Below are 15,713 nucleotides of genomic sequence, written 5' to 3' on the forward strand. Positions count from 1 at the left end.
GGATGACAAATAGCAAGTAATAAGGACATAAATTCTCACCCCTGTGGCTCTTCTCTAATAATTATTTGTCTATGTTTTTTTTGGTGCTAATGAGATTTTTTTTAAAATCTATTTCAAGTATAGCCTCACTTCCTGTCTTACGAGAGTGGGGCATTTGTGATAGTTACATAATGCTAAGAATAATAATGATAGCTTCTATTTCATTTCAAGAATTTTCATTTTTAAATGCTTAGTATGCACTAGATACTATTATAAGCATTTAATAGTGTATTAAAGTATTTAATACTCAACTACTAGATGAAGTAGAGGTTAAGTGTCTTGTTTAAAGCCATACAGCTATGTTCTTAATAGACATTTTAGATGGGAAATTTGTCATTGAATATTATATATTTCTTTCTCAATGATCTCTTTCCAAACACACCATACTCATCTTCCCTCCTTCCCTCCCTCCCTTCCATCCTCCCTCCCTCCCTCTCTCCCTTCCTCCTTCCTCCTTCCCTTCCTTCTTCCTTCCTCCCTCCTTTCCTCTCTCCTTCCCTTCCTCCCTTGTTTCCTTTGCTCTCCACCTTCATTTTTCAGTCCATCACAGTCTGGTCTCTACTACCCTGCATTGCTCTTGTTGAGATCACTAATAACCTCAAGTGCCAAGCCCCAGGGCCCAGCTTCCAATTCTCTGAATTGGTCTGAATTTCTAGAGCACTCTTTTCTCGTTATCTCCACACTGCTATACAATCACCTTTGTTGTGCTCCTTCCCTTCCATCTCCCCCTTAAAGATAAGTGTTTCACAGAGTTTCACTTATTCATAGATATTGATTTATATAGATAGATAGATAGATATAGATTTATATCTATATATACATACATATACATATATATAAAATGACTGGTCTGTCAGTCCTCTGTAATCAGAAGGGAAGTCTTCTCCATCAACACTAATTTCCTAAACTCATCTAATCTCTGCCTGTAAATAACACGGACACAATGCCAACTCAATCCCTAGTTCAGACTGAATCCAAAATTTACATATCCAACTGCTTACTTGACAGCTTCACTTGGATGTCTACTAGGGATTTCCCTAACTTAATATATTCAAACCCAATTCCTGAAAGCACGCTCACTGCTTACATACACAAACCGGAATCTGCCTCTCCTCCCACATCTGGTTCAAGTTACCAGATTGGGTTAACTTGATCTCATGAATCTGTTCCCTAAGTCTATTAACACTATCCTACCCAAGGCACTCTTGCTGGGACCAGAATAACAACCTCCTAACTGGTCCCAGGGCCCCAATCACGCTACATCCTCCTACCGGTTCCATCTTAAGTCTCTAGCCTCATCTCTGGTCTTTCTTCCACTTACATTATATACTGCTAGTGTACTGTATATTGTGTATGTGTGTGTGTGTATAATATGAATTTTAAAAATATTCCAAGTCCTGTCTTGCCCCTGGACCTTCAAATATGCAATCTCCTTTACCTGGAAGATTCTTCCTTGATCTGTTCTTTACTCCTCACCTGGGTACAGGAAGAGCACCTACACATAAAGACCTTAGAACAGTGCCTGGTACATAGTAAGTGCTATATACTTATTACCTTTTATCACTATTATTATTAGTTTCAGCGCTCTTTCCATTTCAGCTGTAATTCTCTTCAGATGTTGCATGGTTTATTTCACCAGTCCTCTACTGTTCACATTTGAGTTGTTTCTGAACTTCTGCTATTATAAATCTTTGTGCATATGTTATTTCAAACATGTCTTGTATTCATTCCGAGGAAATAGGTTGTGAGATGGGAGTTGTGTGTAAAAGACATATTAGAGCTGTTCTCAAGAGCTACACTTGTAAGGGAGTAAGGAAAGTACAGGCAGACCTCATTTTATTGCATTTTGCAGATATTATGCTTTCCACAAATTGAAGGTCTATGGCAACCTTGCATCGAGCAAGTCTATTGGTGCCATTTTCCAACAGCATTTACTCACTTCAAGTCTCTGTGTTACCTTTTGGTAATTCTCACAATATTTCAAACTTTTTCATTATTATTATATTTGTTATGGTGATCTGTGATCTTTGATGTTACTACTATGAGTAGCTGAAGGCTCAGAAAATGGTTGGCACCTTTTAGTAATAAAGTATTTTTAATTAAGGTATGTAATTTTTTAAGACATAATGCTATTTCACACTTAATAGACTACAGTAACATCTTTATTGGAGTATAATTGCTTTACAGTGGTGTGTTAGTTTCTGCTTTACAACAAAGTGTAAAGCTATGCATATACGTATATCCCCATATCTCCTCCCTCTTGCGTCTCCTTCCCACCCTCCCTATCCCACCTCAAGCATAACTTTTGTATGCACTGGGAAACCAAAAAATTCATGTGACTGCTTTACTGCAATATATGCTTTATTGCAGTGGTTTGGAACCAAACCCACAATATCTCCGAGGCATGCCTGTAAAATTGGGCAAAGAAGCTGACTTGCAATGTGGTCACCACTGAGGTTTTAGCTGATCCATGGAGAGCTCTGGAGTTGAGAAAGCTCTTTAGAGTTGTCCCAATTTGAGACGAGAGGTTGGACCTTTGCATCCCTGCTTCAGCCAGTTATTGGCCATGGACCACGTGCTGGTAGGGACTGTAACTTTGAGCAAGGCATGTCCCTGAAATTGAGGGCAATTCCCAGTGACGAACACAACTATGTCAGCAGCCAAGATTCCCTGCAGGTTGAGGATGGGTACCTTGGCCCTCAAGGAGTTATTTGGGCCCAGCACTGCCATATTTAACAGAGCATGCTTCTCAAACTTTGGGGTGCATCAGAATCACCTGTGCAGCTTGTTAAAATGCATATTGCGGGGCCCCACTCCAGGGCTCCTGATTCATTCGATCTAGGGTGAATTGAAATGAAAATGTGACACTCAAGAGATAACTCCAATTATACAGAGGAGGGAGTGTGATAGATTGCAGTAGCCACAAATTTATCCCATCTGTATATGGATGCCCCTTTGCAATGTGACTTTGCTGCTGCTCCTGTCAAAAGAGAAGTCTCTTTCTCCACCCCTTTAATCTTCTTTGGCAAATACAGTGAGCTGCAAGTGACAATAACAATGTTCTGAGCCTAGGTCTTAAGGTGCTATTTAACTTCTAGTGTTTTTTTTTTCTTGGAACCCTGTGACTACCATGTACAGATGCCTGGGTTAGCCTCCTTGGCAATGAGAGACCACAGTTGACAAGGGAGTAGGCAATTTTAGAGTATCCAGCCACAATCAGGCCACCAGATGACTATATCTGCATGAGTGATCCCAGGTGAGACCAGTAGAAGAACCACCCACCTGAGCACAAACCAAAAATTACTGTTTTAAGCCATAAAGTTTGGGGTAGCTTTTTATGCACCAATAGCAAACTGATATAAGGAACAATACTCTAAGAGGTGGAAGAAGAACGATGGAAGGAATGTGATGCCTGGGTCTCCTCATGGAGCAGAAAGACCTGATCGTTCAGACTATTATGTAAGAAATAAACTTCTATCTAGTTTGAATCACACATTACATATATTATTTCACTGCACGATCATATCACCTGTGGAGTAAATACTGAGATATTATTTTCCTTACTTTATAAATGATGAAACAAAAGCTCCTAAAGGTGAAGGAAAAAACACTTAAGGAGCTTAGGAGCCTGTTTAGCAAGGGTCTATGGATCTGACTCAGGATGATTTTAGCACCATGTTTTGAATTGCATTCTCCACGCAGGAAAAGCAACAACAACTTATATAGCAGTTACTATTTGAAGAATAGATTAATATATTCATCAACAAATATTTATTAAACAACGGCTATGTGTATCTAGGCACTTGGGATACATCATTGGACAAGACAGGAAAAGATGTCTGGTCTTGTAGAGCTTATGTTTTAGCAAAGGGACACAGTAAACAATAAATATAATGCATGGATTAGAAGAAAATATTTGCAAATAATATGTATCTGATAACCATATATCTGATAAGAGACTTGTATCCAGGATATGTAAAGAACTCTTACAATTCAATAACAAGAAGATAAATCACAAAATTAAGAACAGGCGAACAATTTGAATAGACATTCCTCCCAAGAAGGAACACAAATGGCTAACACGCACATGAAAAGATGCCTAACATCATGGGTTATTAGGGAAATGCAATTCAAAACCACAATGAGATACTACTTCACACCCACTGGTATGACTAGTATCAAAAAGTCAGACAATAATAAGTGTGGGAAACAATGTAGAGAAATTGGAACCCTCATACTTTGCTGCTGGGAATGTAAAATGGTGCATCCATTCTGGGTAATTACTGGGCAGTTCGTCAAAAGGTTAAATACAGAATTATCATATGACCCAATAATTCCTTTCCTGGTTATATACCCTAGACAACTGAAAATGTATGTGCACACAAAAACCTATGCACAAAGTTCATAACAGCATTAGCCATAACAGTCAAATATCGATGAACCGATTAATGAATAAATAAAATGTGGTATATCCATACAATGAAATATTATTCAGCAATGAAAAGGAATGAAGTACTGATACACACTACAACATAAATGAACCTTGAAAACATGCTAAGTGAAAGAAACCAATCACAAAAGCCACATTTTTGTATGATTCTATTTAAATGATATGTCCAGAATAGGCAAATATATATATATATATATATATATATTTATATATATTTATATATATATATATACACATATATGCAGAAAGTAGATTAAACATTGTATGGGGCTGGGACAGATGGGGAAATAGAAGAATGATAGCTAAAGTGTACAGCGTGCCTTTTGAGATGATGAAAATATTTTTAAATGGATCAAAGTTGTTAGGGAGGGGAAATTTCCCCCTTCTACCCCTCTGAGTTCTTGTGGCTGAACTAATAATAAAATTTATACAAGACAGACTAACAGGAGAAAAAGAAACAAATTTTAATCCCGTGCATGGAGGTCTCATAGAAAAGGGACCTGAGAAGTGGCCAAAGCAGGCAACCTTTATACTTTTTAGACAAAGAAACAATACATTTGTAAGGAATTGACAGGACAATGAAACTTCAGTTTTGGGTATCCATCCAGTGAAGAATCTAAACATAGTTTGGGCTTAGCGTAGTAAATTAAAGAAGTCATAAGGTTTGTTTATACAGGGCTCTCCAGCTGCATTCCCTACCTCTGGTGATAAATATGTCCTTCTACCTCCAGATGTAAGGAGTGAAACCATGCCCCATAGAGTGAACAGAAGCTGATGACTAACGGGAATTCTTTAGCTTGTCTTTCAGAGCAACAGAGAGGGGAACCCTAGAGGCGTTTGTTAAAACCCCTCTACTTGTAAACTGCCTTACTGATTAAGCTTGCTGTAGCTATTTTTTTCTTTTTTCCTTTTTTTCTTCTCTTTAATTGGACACCTTCCCAGCTTCACCTAGCCCAGTTGTTTTATAGGAACTTGGATTCAGCTCTTGTCCAGTGCAAGCCAGGTAAGGCTGGTTGGGACCAGCGACCCGAAAACTGGGCCTGCACAGGTGTCTGAACAATGGCCTTTTGAACTCCACCCTCAGATCGTGCTAAGGGCCTCCATTATTGAATACGCAGAAGCATGTAAACGAGACATACCGGCACAGAACACTGGTTACCTCACCTTTTTCCCTATCTCCAATCACCTTTCCCCATGCTCATCCTATAACTATCCCAGTGCCCTTGCCCTCAGGGAGGCAGACCTGAGACTTGTTCTCCCATCTCCTCCCTTGGCTGCCTCGAGAACAAACCCTTTCTCAGCTGCACCTCGGTGTCTCAGTGTTTGGTTTGTTGTGCGTCAGGCAAACAGACCTGGTTCAGTAACAGGAGGGCACTTTTCACATGAGAGATATATTTCCGCTTTCAGGAAGACAGAAAGAAGGGTCAGAGTGTCCCTCCTGCATTGGCCATTTCTTAAGTACTTTATTTAAAATAATCCATGTACCATTGAGACACATTTTGGGGCAGCTGACCCAGGGCCCCAACAGGGTGATGGTTGCACAACTCTGTAAATATACTATAAACCGGGCTTCCCTTGTGGCGCAGTGGTTGAGAGTCCGCCTGCCGATGCAGGGGACACGGGTTCGTGCCCCGGTCTGTGAAGATCCCACATGCCGACAAGCAGCTGGGCCCGTGAGCCATGGCTGAGCCTGTGCGTCCGGAGCCTGTGCTCTGCAACGGGAGAGGCCACAACAGTGAGAGGCCCATGTACCACACACACACAAAAAAATACTATAAACCACTGAAGTGTGTATTTAAAACAGGTAAATTTTATGGTATGTGTCAACTGAAAAAAGTGCACAACCTAAAAGCTGAGAATTATGTTTTATTTGGCAGACATTGAGGATTTAAGCCCAGGAAACAACCCCTCAGCTAGCTTGCAGGGACTGTTCTGAAGAGGGAAGGGAGAAGCCAGGATATATAGGAGTTTTTGCAAAAGAAAACAAACAAACAAAAAACAGGTAATCGGAACATCAAAAGATTACTGTTAATTAAAGAAAATCAGATATCTCAAATTAATAAATTTAGCACTTTTCTATGTATGGGAAAATGCAAGAGTCTGGGTTCAATGAAATCATTCCTTTGATATGCACCTTAACTATCTAGGGCCAGTATCCTGCTTTTCTAAATCCTGAATCTCCTCAGGGTGCACCACAAGGGGCCATTATGGTGGCTGATGGCTTGATGACCACAACATCTTTTGTTTACTGATATGGCAGGTGACATTCTTAGTCCACATTTCCTCCTCTTGGTTGTAAATTTGACCAACGTTTGGGAAGCATTTTACGATCAATTTTGTCTCACTGTGCTAGGAAGTTTCATTCCTAAATCAGGTGAAAATTCTGTTAATAGGCCACTCAAAGTGCTAATTTTTGGATCAGGTCCTGTCTTACTATTTTATTATGGTCTAGGAAATGTTTTCCCTTGTTGCTTCTTCCCATATCCAGAGTTGCCCTATTAAAATTATTCTATGTAGAGTTATATATATGATAAACTGCCTCAAGAATTTTAGCCATCATTAATTTTGTTGGAGACCTGGCCCCATTGGGTAATGCAAGAGACAATCTTATAAAATAGACAGGATAAGTAATATAGCTAGTAACATTAATAAGGTCATAGTATAGCAGAGAGAGACACAAAGCATAAACAATTTGAAAACAAAGAGAACAAATTAAAACAATGATTAGTATAACTAGTTGTAATCTGGTTGCAATAAACCATCAAATCCACAGGGGAGCACGGGGAGCCAGCTGGAGGAGCCAAATTCTGGAAGGATCAGGTAGAGAGAAAAAGATAAATGTTTCATCTTTGTTTACAAAGGTATACTTTATCAACTTGTAGGTCATAGTTAGTGTTAGAGGAAAGGTTTTTTGGAAAACAAAGTTTAAAAGCCAGTATATTTCAGAAAAAAAGTCAAACAATTATATATCATATTTATCAGTTCATTCAGTCCCATGTAATTAATTCCTGTTTATCTGGATGAAGTTGTCAGGTTTTCCATTAGGATTTTGTAATTTCTTACCCAGTTCAGTGATGTAATCTAAAAGTTATCAGAAATTTATATTTGTCAAAAAAACCCTTTTTATGAATCTTCTTAAAGATATTCATTTTGTAAAAGCACCAGAGTAAAACAGTGATTGTCTATAAAAAATGAAAGACTTAAAATGGCATAAAGATCTGATTAAAATACAATTGACAAGAAACTTGCATATTTCTGTGACATACAACATTTTAAGATGATAACTAGAATTATGACATTATACTAGGACATATCAGATTTTTAGGAATTCTGTATAAATTTTGGAATATCTATATTAATGACATTTACTGATACAACATAACCTAAGAAGGTTTATCTTCAATCACTTGACAATGCTCCTCAAGGAATATAACATACCAAATAAGCCTAATTAGTTTAATATTCCTCTCTGAGATGTCTCAGGGTTCCTTTGAAGCATCCCAGAGTTAGCTGGAGGTCAAAAGAACTTTAGTTAGAATTTGATATTTCGAAAATTTGTCAATCTATCAAAAAAGTTCAAAAAACTTGGTCAAATAGAATCACAGGTCACTGTGAAACAATAATTATTCACTTAACCAAAGTGACAAAACAGTTCAAAAAACAAATACAGATTACTTAAAGGCAAAGAAACTCACACAATCTGTTACCAAAGCAGTATTCCAAGAAAACTTTATCCTCTTAAGAGAGAGAGGAACCAAATCCAGTCTTGCACCAGCCTACTTTTAATAACAAAATCCATTTACCTAATTAAATCTAATCCCAGCCTGACCAGGTACAAAACTCCTTTAAAGGGCTCCCTTTTTACAAACCTTCCATGACTTTCTGTATTCATATTAGTTTGGTCCTTATTTTTCCAGCCAGAAACAATCAGCTCTAAGACAAAATTATTCCTTCCCCTTAACAAAATGTATGTCCATTCCTCATACCTTCCTTTGCTGAAAACACACATTCTACTTTTCTTGCATACTGAAATGTTTACCTTATTAACTTTAGTAGCTTTAATTATATATTACAATTTTAACCCTTAAAAACCTTAATCTCTAGCGAAAACTGACAAGCAGTAAGTAATTGTGAACTGTTTGTCATATCAGCATTTCCTGATTTGACTATCCCATAACCTCTAGAAACGTAAAACTTCTCATACCATAATTTCTTTCCTTAATGTGGTACAAGACATGTGTCTAATAAACCCGAACATCTTTAGTTTCCCTCTTGTAAAGAGACAAAACTAGGGAAATTTAGACCTGTTTAGCAATTAATGTTCCAGTATTTTCTTTTATTTGAAATGACCTGGATAGTCAATGAATTCCCATCATTTAACTTAACTTAGCAAAACTCAAGTTACCCAAAATCTGGAGAAACTATTTTAGATAGGTACCCAAGACATAATTATTCCTAAAGAATTCACCTAAAATCTCTTATCTCATTTACCTTTATTTTATACCTTATGGAAAATATTACCATACCAAGTAAATTTTTTTTCTTATTGACAAACTCTGTAACAGAAATAACATGTCCTTATTGACTTTTAGTAAACTTAGGGACAATGAAAGTAAGACATATCTGCATTGATCAAACCAGGAAGCTTGGGCTTCCCTGGTGACGCAGTGGTTGGGAGTCCGCCTGTTGATGCAGGGGACACGCGTTCGTGCCCCGGTCCGGGAAGATCCCACATCCCGCGGGTTGGCTGGGCCCGTGAGCCATGGCCGCTGGGCCTGCGCGTCTGGAGCTTATTGCTCCGCAACGGGAGAGGCCGCAGCAGTGAGAGGCCCGCGTACCGCAAAAAAAAAACACAAAAAAAACAGCTAGCTTTAATATCAGATATTAATTTAATGTTGACTATTTTCTAGATCATGTGAACCTGAAATTCATTCTGGCCAGTTTCTTTCATATTTAGAAATATTTCTTTTGTAAGTGTTTACTTTTAAATCAATTAAATAGAGCTCTTCTATAAATTTAATTTTGATAATATGTTCTGGAGGTAGAGACATCTCATATGTATAATGTATACACAGACATACAAACAGACAAAACTAGAGATTTCATAGCTTCACTTTAAAAACTTTGTTATGAATCAGTTATTACAGTATAAACTTACTAGTCTATAAAAAACAGTTGGAGTAAGTTAAAATTGTTTTTCTCAGATGACTAAGGCTTTGCTATTTGTGGAAAAGACTTTTAAGATTTATATTTGTCCTTGATAAACCCTTAAGGAGACTATGAATTAGAGTGTGGGTGAGGGAGCCTTTTCAGGGGTTTGAGTTTTAAAAAGCTCTCCCCCTCCCTATTTTTTTCTTCTAGGTTTCAGGTTTTACCTGATTAAGCTAATTAGGCTTTGACTCAGTTACAATGGGCTGTATTTACATTTCTGATTTGTTGAGATTTGCAAGACAAAGACAGTTGCGTTTAATTCCCCAAAGAACTGGTCTGCTGCCTAAATGACATTAAAAGATTGATTTGCCCAACTATACTTTCTTTAATTTGTTTTTTATATTGGTGAGAATATTTCCAACTAAACTGAAAATGAAGAGTTCCATGTTCTAGAACTTTAGGGTTTAATTTATCATGCCTTCAAAGCTTTGTATGAGGCATTCACCAAAGGCCCTCAAACTGAGTGCACAGGTTAGACCCAGAGCAGAATCTCTATTAATATTTGTATTAGCCTCTGAATATTAGCTCTCAGTTTTACTGTATATTGTACAGGTTCAGGTAACCCTACTGGCTTCCTTTAGCATGTTTAGTTAGTATTTCCTGAAGGGCAGATTCATATGACCTGTCTTATAACACCAAGCAGGTGAAGCATTCCCCAGTAAAACATGTCTATCCCACAATATAACTAAGCAAAAGAGATGCAACCTTCTTATATAAAGCCCATTTAAATATACCAATTTTTATAAACTTTCATCTCAATTCTATCAACTTTTATACCTTTAACTCTAGTTTCCATTAAGACCCAATCAACAAGTCTTGGTCTTATAAGGAGTCCTAGAAGCTTTCCTTACTTTTTATCACCCAACCATTTAATCTATATTGTATAAAAGGCTCTGGGGTCCCTAGTGAGGGGTTGAGCCAAGGAACTCAGATCCTTTTGTCAATCTTTTAACTTGAATAATTGGCCTAACTGTTGACCAAAGTAATTGTTGTTCAGGTATTTCTTTCAGCCTTTTAAATATAGTTTGCTTGTTTTAGACTAAAGGAGTTCTTAGGTTCACCATCATGTATATATATATATATATATATATATATATATATATATATATATATAATTTCTTGGTAGGTACAAATAAAACAGCTGTTTATACTGAGCTCTCTAAAAATGTACCAATTTAGAAGTTTCTCCAATTTAAAGGATCCATTATCTGTCCATTAATGAGATAACAGTGACTCAAACCAATAAGATGTAAGAGGCAACTCCACAAAAGAGTGCAAAGGATGCCACATAAACAAGATCCAGAAAGTTTACTTCCAAAAATAGTCTAAGAAAGTAAAGGCCTCCATTGTATAGGTTAACACGATGAAAGTTAAGATGGCAAAAAGCCCCTGAATATTGACACAGTCAGGTATATCCCCATATCTCCTCCCTCTTGCAATCCCGCCCACCCTTCCTATCCCACCCCTCTAGGTGGTCACAAAGCACTGAGCTGATCTCCCTGTGCTATGCGGCTGCTTCCCACTAGCTATTTTACATTTGGTAGTATATATAATTCAGTGCTAGTTTCTCACTTCGCCCCAGCTTACCATTCCCCCTCCCTGTGTCCTCAAGTCCTTTCTCTACATCTGCTTATTTATTCCTGTCCTGCCCCTAGGTTCTTCATAGCTATTTTTATTTTTAAGATTCCGTATATATGTGATAGCATATAGTATTTGTTTTTCTCTTTCTAACTTACTTCACGCTATATGACAGACTCAAGGTCCATCCACCTCACTACAAAAAACTCACTTTCTTTTTATGGCTGAGTAACATTCCATTGTATACATGTGCCACATCTTTATCCATTCATCTGTCGATGGACACATAGGTTGCTTCCATGTCCTGGCTATTGTAAATAGAGCTGCAATGAACACTGTGGTACATGACTCTTTGGATTATGGTTTTCTAAGGGTATATGCCCAGTAGTGGGATTGCTGGGTCGTATGGTAGTTCTATTTTTAGTTTTTTAAGGGACCTCCATACTGTTCTCCATAGTGGCTGTATCAACTTACATTTCCACCAACAGTGCAATAGGGTTCCCTTTCTCCACACCCTCTCAAGCATTTATCGTTTGCAGATTTTTTGGTGATGAACATTCTGACTGGTGTGAGGTGATACCTCATTGTAGTTTTGATTTGCATTTATCTAATGAGCAGTGACGTTGAGCATTCTTTCATGTGTTTGTTGACAATCTGTATATCGTCTTTGGAGAAATGTCTATTTAGGTCTTCTGCTCATTTTTGGATTGGGTTATTTCTTTTTTGATATTGAGTTGCATGAGCTGCTTGTACATTTTGGAGGTTAATCTTTTGTCAGTTGCTTCATTTGCAAATATTTTCTCCCACTCGAAGGGTTGTCTTTTCATCTTGTTTATGGTTTCCCTTGCTCTGCAAAAGCTTTTAAGTTTAGCTAGGTCCCATTTGTTTATTTCTGTTTTTATTTCCATTTCTCTAGGAGGTGGAACAAAAAGGATCTTGCTGTGATTTCTGTCATAGAGTGTTCTGCCTGTTTTCCTCTAAGAGTTTTATAATGTCTGGCCTTACATTTAGGTCTTTAATCCATTTTGAGTTTATTTTTGTGTATGGTGTTAGAGAGTGTTCTAATTTCATTCTTTTACATGTAGCTGTCCAGTTTTCCAAGAACCACTTACTGAAGAGCCTGTGTTTTCTCCATTGTATACTCTTGCCTCCTTTATCAAACATAAGGTGATCAGATGTGCATGGGTCCAGCCGCTCCGCGGCATGTGGGATCTTCCCGGACCGGGGCACAAACCCGTGTCGTCTGCATTGGCAGGCAGACTCTCAACCACTGAGCCACCAGGGAAGGCCCACACTGTCTTGATTACTGTAGCTTTGTAGTATACTCTGAAGTCAAGGAGGCTGATTCCTCCAGATCTGTTTTTCTTTCTCAAGATTGCTTTGGCCATTCAGGGTCTTTTGGGTTTCCATACAAACTGTGGAATGTTTTGTTCTAGTTCTGTGAAAACTGCCATTGGTAGTTTGATAAGGATTGCATTGAATCTGTAGATTGCTTTGGGTAGGACAGTCATTTTCACAATGTTGATTCTCCCAATCCAAGAAGATGTTATATCTCTCCATCTGTTTGTATCACCTTTAATTTCTTTCATCAGTGTCTTATAGTTTTCTGCATACAGGTCTTTTGTGTCCTTAGGTAGGTTTATTCCTCGGTATTTTACTCTTTTTGTTGCAATGGTAAACGGGAGTGTTTCTTTAACTTCTCTTTCAGATTTTTCATCATTAATGTATAGGAATGCAAGAAATTTCTGAGCATTAATTCTGTATCCTGCTACTTTACCAAATTCGTTGATTAGCTCTAGTAGTTTTTTGGTAGCATCTTTAGGATTCTCTATTTATAGTATCATGTCATCTGCAAACAGTGACAGCTTAACTTCTTTTCTGATTTGTATTCCTTTTATTTCGTTTTCTTCTCTGGTTGCTCTGGCTAAAACTTCCAAAACTTTGTTGAATAATAATGGTGAGAGTGGACAACTTTGTCTTGTTCCTGATCTTAGTGGAAATGGTTTCAGTTTTTGACCATTGAGAACAATGTTGACTATGGGTTTGTCATATATGGCCTTTATTATGTTGAGGTAAGTTCCCTCTATGCCTACTTTCTGCAGGGTTTTTTTTCATAAATGGGTGTTGAATTTTGTCAAAAGCTTTTTCTGCATCTACTGACATTATCATATGGTTTTTCTCCTTCAATTTGTTACTATGGTAACTCATTGATTTGCATATACTGAAGAGTCCTTGCATTCCCAGGATAAACCCCACTTGATCATGGTGTATGATCCTTTTAATGTGCTGTTGGATTCTTTTTGCTAGTATTTTGTTGAGGATTTTGCCTCTACGTTCATCAGTGATTTTGGCCTTTAGTTTTCTTTCTTTGTAACATCTTTGTCTGGTTTTGGTATCAGGGTAATGGTGGCCTCGTAGAATGAGTTTGGGAGTGTTCCTCCCTCTGCTGTATTTTGGAAAGGTTTGAGAAGGATAGGTGTTAGCTCTTCTCTAAATGTTTGATAGAATTCTCCTGTAAGCCATCTGATCCTGGACTTTTGTTTGTTGGAAGATTTTTAATCACAGTCTCAATTTCAGTGCTTGTGACTGGTCTGTTTATATTTTCTGTTTGTTCCTGGCTCAGTTTTGGAAGGTTGTGCTTTGCTAAGAATTTGTCCATTTCTTCCAGGTTGTCCATTTTATTGGCATATAGTTGTTTGTAGTAATCTCTCATGATCCTTTGTATTTTTGCAGTGTCAATCTTTACTTCTCCTTTTTCTTTTCTAATTCTTTTGATTTGAGTCTTCTCTTTTTTTCTTGATGAGTGTGGCTAATGGTTTATCAATATTGTTTATCTTCTCAAAAAGCCAGCTTTTGGTTTTATTGATCTTTGTGATCATTTCCTTCATTTCTTTTTCATTTACTTGTGATCTCTTCTTTATGTTTTCTTTCCTTCTGCTAACTTTGCGGTTTTGGGGTTCTTCTTTCTCTAATTGCTTTAGGTGTAAGGTTAGGTTGTTTATTTGAGATGTTTCTTGTTTCTTGAGGTGGGATTGTATTGCTATAAACTTCCTCTTAGAACTTCTTTTGCTGTATCCCACAGGTTTTGGGTCATCATGTTTTATTGTCATTTGTTTCTAGGTATTTTTTGATTTCCTCTTTGATTTCTTCAGTGATCTCTTGGTTATTAAGTATTGTATTGCTTAGCCTCCATGTGTTTATATTTTTTACAGATTTTTTCCTGTAATTGATATGTAGTCTCATAGCGTTGTGGTTGGAAAAGATACATGATATGATTTCAATTTTCTTAAATCTACCAAGGCTTCATTAGTGACCAAGGTATTATCTATCCTGGGGAATGTTCCATGAGCACTTGAGAAGAAAGTGTATTCTCTTGTTTTTGGATGGAATGTCCTATAAATATCAATTAAGTCCGTCTTGTTTAATGTATCACTTAAAGCTTGTGTTTCCTTATTTATTTTCATTTTTGATGATCTGTCCATTGGTGAAAGTAGGGCGTTAAAGTCCCCTACTTTGATTGTGTTACTGTCGATTTCCCCTTTTATGGCTGTTAGCATTTGCCTTATGTATTGAGGTGCTCCTATGTTGGGTGCATAAATATTTACAATTGTTATATCTTCTTTTTGGATTGATCCCTTGATCATTATGTAGTGTCCTTCTTTGTCTCTTGTAATAGTCTTTATTTTAAAGTCTATTTTGTCTCATATTAGAGTTGCTACTCCAGCTTTCTTTTGATTTCCATTTGCATGGGATATCTTTTTCCATGCCCTCACTTTCAGTCTGTATGGGTCCCTAGGTCTAAAGTGGGTCTCTTGTAGACAACATATATATGGGTTTTATTTTTGTATTCATTCAGCCAGTCTATGTCTTTTGGTTAGAGCATTTAATCCATTTACATTTAAGGTAATTATCATTATGTATGTTCCTATTACCATTTTATTAATTGTTTTGGGTTTGTTTTTGTAGGTCTTTTCCTTCTCTTGTATTTCCTGCCTAAAGAAGTTCCTTTAGCATTTGTTGTAGAGCTGGTTTGGTGGTGCTGAATTCTCTTAGCTTTTGCTTGTCTGTAAAGGTTTTAAATGCTCCATTGAATCTGAATGAGATCCTTGCTGGGTAGAGTAATCTTGGTTGTAGGTTTTTCCCTTTCATCACTTTAAATATGTCCTGCCACTCCCTTCTGGCTTGCAGAGTTTCTGCTGAAAGATTAGCTCTTAGGGCTTCCCTGGTGGTGCAGTGGTTGAGAGTCCGCCTGCCGATGCAGAGGACACAGGTTCGTGCCCCAGTCTGTGAAGATCCCACATGCTGCAGAGCAGCTGGGCCCATGAGCCATGGCCACTGGCCCTGTGTGTCCAGCGTCTGTGCTCCGCAACAGGAGAGGCCACAACAGTGAGAGGCCGGCGTACCACACGCACACACACACACAAATAGATGCAGA

This window comes from Pseudorca crassidens, chromosome 5 (assembly GCF_039906515.1).
Source record: "Pseudorca crassidens isolate mPseCra1 chromosome 5, mPseCra1.hap1, whole genome shotgun sequence".
In the NCBI taxonomy this organism is placed as follows: domain Eukaryota; kingdom Metazoa; phylum Chordata; class Mammalia; order Artiodactyla; family Delphinidae; genus Pseudorca; species Pseudorca crassidens.